Consider the following 6,083-nt stretch of genomic DNA (forward strand, 5'->3'; position numbering starts at 1 on the left):
GAAGTGCTTATCAGCTCGACAAACGGCATACGGCATACGGCATTTGGCATACGGCAAACGGCAATAAAAGGCAGCGCTACTAAAATAGCGTATCTAATAAAATGTGAAAAATCCGTAAAATCATGAAAAACAAAGTGAATTATAGAATCAAGCCACAGCGACGACACTGAGTCTGGTATGACTGGCACTGCCTGCCAGTAAATTGCAAGTTGCATGGCAACGTATAAGATCGACTTTGATCGAACTGATCGATTTTATTGGCTTGCAATAGTTGAAAATGTTAATTCATGAAATCGTATCAACCGCTTTAAACGAGTACAGCGTCGCTTAGTTAAGCTAAGTAGTGTGGAGTATGGAGCATGAAGAAGGACGGGAGCTATGACATGATGCTTAACATGATCGCTATAAAATACCCGGGCGTATACGTGATATGAATTGCCTCATCGTATCGGTGTCGCGTTTTTATTGCTTCGCTGTTTTTTTTTTCTTTCCTTTTTTTTTTTTTATAACAGTGAGGCAATTACATTTGCGCGCTTACCACAAATGCCTAGAATATTAACGAGATCGAAACTTGAAACTCAATTTACACTTTTAACAAGTGATGCAGTGGCGGATTTCAGCTAAGCTATCAAGTCGCATCAATATATAGCGCAATCTATCAAAAGAAACTCAAAAGTAAACGTAATTCATATTTTTATAACTTAAAAATATTTTTTTCTTATATATGTATTTATTTTTTTTTTGTGATGTTTTATTTTTAGTTTATTACACTACCTTCACTACGTGACTGACGATTTCACATGTTATCGCTTAAATGAAAAATGATATCAATTTGCAATCTATACAATTTACTCATCATCCAATGCACACTTTATAAAGATACAAGATCGATCTTGTTGTGGTGGTTATTGTCGGTAAACTATTTGGGTTTTAGCTGTGGTGGGTCTCTTGTGGTCACTAAGTCTACATACGAGTCTACATATACGCTCGCAGTGAGCGCGGTTGATCACTATAAGCGCGGTTGATCACTATAAGCGCGGTTGGTTGGGTGTGTTTAAGCTATGTTCGCTTGAAAGCAATTTAAACGTTATAAGAATAATAAATGAACTTGTTTATTATTGCAATTATTATTTAGTATATGCGTGCTTTAAACTTATATAGATATATAAAAATATAATATTTTAAGTTAACCGCTTTGTTGAGATATTGCCTAAAAAATTACAGGTTTTAGTCAACATTTTTATACGGCGCGGCGCTGTGTACGTAAGTAAATGAAAGCATTGTTGCAGCTGCTGTTTGCTGTTGTTTTAGTTGCAACTGCAGTTTGTGAATATCATAGATTCACTTTTCATGCAATTGCTTAAGACAGTCCAGCAGCAATTGCAACAGCAACAAACTAGCGTTACAAAAATAGCCATAACAAGGTGAGCCTGTAAATTGAGCTGATCGATGTATCGATCAATGGAACGAATGCGATGTAATAAAAATTTAATTCCATGCATTATTTTGTGAACACCTTTAGGATATTATTATAGAAACTTTGTGTATCAGCAGATAGTGTACATCTAAAAAAAATAATGGTAAACATACTCTTAATTTACAATCACTTCCTGCCACGAATATAGGTATTTCATCCGTTTTATTAATTCTTTTGTTGATATATATATAAGTTGATATATATATTAGTTGATATATATATTAGTACTCTTTATAAAATACAGAGTAGTAGAGAAACCAAGAAATGCAGTGTTTTCCTATAATGACGATAGAAAATATAATAACTATATTAAAAAAACTGTGACAGTCCAATAAATCTAATCATTTTAAATCTAGTTCGATAAGATTAATGTTGGTCAATGTTAACATAGAGAGCAAATTTTAATTTAATTCAATTTCTAATTTTCTTATAGCTATTTTAATAAATGGAACTACTTTTTTCTTTTATGGATCCTGCAAGAACATATTGGTCACACAAAGATTTATAGGCAAAAAAATAACATCGGAAATACTGCAAACTTTAAAAAAAATATAGACAGATAAGTATCCAATAGAATGGGACTCAAATAGCTATTTTCAAATATGTTAAAAAGTTTGAATGATAATGAATGAAAATGTCGAAAAAGAATCATCCAACAGAACGATATTTAAATAACTATTTTCAAATTTGGTAATTATTTTGAATGAACTAATTCAATATATGTATAGGACGGACAGGTACATTGATTATGATTTAAAGGTAAATCATTATAAAAAGATACCGGTAGCAAGATACTGGTAGAACAATATACACAGAGAAACACAGGTATTGGAAGCAAAATACACATAGAACAATATATACAAACAAACTCCCAACAGTCTGATATTAAAAAAAACATCTATGTCTCACTAAGGAAAATAGAAGAGGTAAAAAGAAGCTATTGGAAACAAAATACTCATAGAACAATCTATACAGAGAAACTCCCAGTATTGTAGCGTTTAAAATCATCTTCAATGCTCTGAACCACAATGGGGAAAATAAACAGTATATAAAGAGTAGTATATACTTTCCTCTTTAAATGGTGAGTAGGTGTCACTTGTACTTGAAATCACAGGTGGGTATGAAAAATTTTTATAATTCATAAATTATATGTTTATTGTTTGATGTGTTGATACTTTAGGATTTAAATTATTTTTTTATAATTTATTTTTATGTGGAAGAAGTTGCTAAAGCATTTAGTTAATTTTCTATATATTTTGCTTAATTTATTTTATTTAATTGTCTTCCAGAATGTAATGACTTTTAATTTTTATGCTCTGTATTACCTTTAAAAATTCAACAGATATAAGCACTGCTGAAAAAATATTAATTGCCCTTCCTATGGTTCTTTCAAAATAAAAAAAATAATATATAAGGTAAATTAGAAAGGTACAGTAAGGTCAATTAGTTGGGGAAATCATTACGCATGAAATTGCATCCTTAGTGATGCTATCCAGAGTTGCGAATGGGCAACCCCAAAGTGCTGAGTTCAGTTAGAGGACTGAAATCCTGCAAAAAATATATGTAGTGTAAGCGAGTTTTATAAATATTAAATACAAGGAAGGGAACTATCACATTCAGTTGGTCTACAGTATAAATAAATTGGTGTATAGCCAATTTCAGATAAGCATTATTAGATTTTAAACAGACTCTTATATATAACCATAATTATTTTGTATATAGAGACATATATACTCTCCTAATTTTCAAATTTAATGAAGCAATTATTTGTGTTATTATACAAATTTAAATTTTTATTAAAATATTATTAAATATTTACTATTATTATTATTATTAAATTATCAAATTTAATATTAATATTTGTTTTTTATATATAAGTCTGTTTAAAGTTGTTTGTTACAAGGTTCAATTAAGACCTTATAGAAAGAATAATAGTATTCTGCGAACTATAAGATCTATAGTGCTATACCCAAGAAAATCTTTTAAACAACCAGGAAAATTTAGGTTTTCGGATGAATCTAAATAAATCTCTTGGTTTAGTTTATTCGGTTTAATAAAAGCTATTTGGTGGTACTAAGTCCGATTCTTGATCAGAATGGAATCGTATCTTTACCCATGTTTTTTCATTAGTAATTATCAGAGAGGTTTCGAATAGTAGTAAATTACAACAACATAAATTTGTAATTATCTTAATCTGTTTTATTATATTATATAAAATAAATTGATATTTTATTCATAAATGGCCCAATAGATTCCTTCCTGTTTTTCATCTATAACGGCACAGTCTAAAATTTATTAATTATTTTCATATCAAAGAGTAATCAGCATTCATAAATTGACTGTACATTCGTTTCATGTCACATGGCGGTGTGCAAGTGTTACAGTAGCCAGTTTGGCGACTATCGGCTGTCATTTGGGTTAAGATTTATTGGTTGATTAAAGTGCATGTTAAGTTATTAGCAAAATGTATACAATTTTTGTTTTTTTTTGTTAATAATACTACATAGAAAATAATCATACAATATATAATTAAGTAAAATGAACGCTTATTTTGTGCTTGTCGGCTAGTCATTTTTTAAACATTTTTAATTGAAAGCAAAATATTTTTGATAAAACTAGTTCAAACTAGTTATTAATGAACGAGTAAATGCAAGCGAGTTAAGATAAAATAAACTAGTACAAATTTAATACATTTTATAGAGAAAATTATTAGTTTTTTAACTTATAATTATTTTTTGTTCTTGTGACATGACAATTACATCTATTTATTTTCCTCGTTGGTTTTTTTCTATTAATAAATTATAATTATATTTTTATTCACATGATTTCAATTAAATAATAAAAAATTGAATATTAAAATAAAATAAAATTTCTATATTGCAATTGTAACCACGAGCTGATCATTAATATTCTACTAAGTGTGTTCTAACACTCTAACAATATTCAATTTGTATAGAGAGGTTCAAAGTAAATTGATTTCGAAATTCATATATATATCTCATACCATATATGTATGCCACCAAATCCAGGAAAGACATAGAAGTGACTGGATATGCGTTATCCGTAAGAAAAATGTATACGACATACATATAATAATGGAAAAAATATGAAAATTCATGAAGAAAATAGTAAAATTAACATGTGCTGAAAATGGAGAAATACCGCTTAGTTATAAACGCTATGATCGGAAATCCAACATGTGTGAATATTTAGGACCACCTCCAAAAAGGTACAATGAGTTGGACATTCAGCTCTACATAGAATTAACTTTTGATAAGATGAATATGTACAATATTAATATGACACATTGGCATAGCGAAGGGTAAGAATTAGGTTCTGTAAAGAGCTGTCCTTTACAATACCGTCTACAGATAATATACTGCAAAAATAGTGCCAAGAACAAATATTTTCTAGTACAAACACCCTTAGCACAATTCTGGTGACGCCACTGATATGGCATATATAATTTTATATAACGTTGTATAAAACATTGTTCTAGAATTGTTGTAGTAAGATAATGCTAATACTAACGAAACAACAAGAAAAAATCTCAAATTTGGCTTTACTGGAACGATCTACATAATAATTTTGACTAAATGTTATTACATCTCAATAGAAACTTCTTTTATGGAAAATATACCTATGATTCATACGTAGTGATTTAGGATGTATAAAGCAGATAACTGTTATGGAAATGGTTGGTACTAACATTTTTACTACAATAATATAAAGACTTTATTATTTAGTCTTCAATTCTAAATAAAGTAAAATAAAATTCCTGTTAAGTACATTATTTTCTATTTTTTTTTTACTTTTAAAGAGATAAACCTATTTTTGTTAACCGAAACAGGAGACAATTTTAATATAAGAAAATTTGAAACCTTTCAGACGAGCAGCAGTGTGTGTCCCGAGTTTTGTGGGACTATACCTACGTTTAATATTTTGTTCTGAATGTGAAAAACTGTTTTTTTTGAGTTTTTATGTATAGACATTTTTATATCTTTCAATATATTAGATATACATTTGATATACAATATATGAACTTATGTATGAACTTATATATTAAATATTATATTATTATTGTTATCATAATAATAAGATTATTATTGTCACAATAATCCTCAAAGGATGCAGTGACGTGGTGACATAGTTCCCAACCCTTTCAAAATCTAACTAGCTATAAACTTATATATCAAAAAATTTTAAAAGTTGAACTTCATTGAAAAATGTTATTATTATGTTGAGGCTAGTTAAGTCTCTATTAACTGCGATGTTTCTCACCTCTCTCTATGCCTTGACTGGATTATTGTTTATCACTACATCAGATTAAGCAATAATTGACCTCAGATCTGCATACCTCCCCGAGAAGCCTGTAACCATTTCGAGATTCCATAACGCGGTTATATTCAGTGAAATGTTGGCATAATCTGATCAGCCTAAACAAATATCAATAGTATACAAGTAAGTACTTTCAAGGTAAGAAGAAAGTACAAGTGTGATAAAATCTTTTTTTTTCTCTCATTGCGTTATTGTTGAATATTTCTTAATAGAAATTGACAATAATTTTGCGAATCTTCAAAAACTAATATATATGCTATTGAACCTG

The sequence above is a fragment of the Teleopsis dalmanni genome, chromosome 2 (assembly GCF_002237135.1).
Source record: "Teleopsis dalmanni isolate 2A chromosome 2, ASM223713v2, whole genome shotgun sequence".
Classification (NCBI taxonomy): domain Eukaryota; kingdom Metazoa; phylum Arthropoda; class Insecta; order Diptera; family Diopsidae; genus Teleopsis; species Teleopsis dalmanni.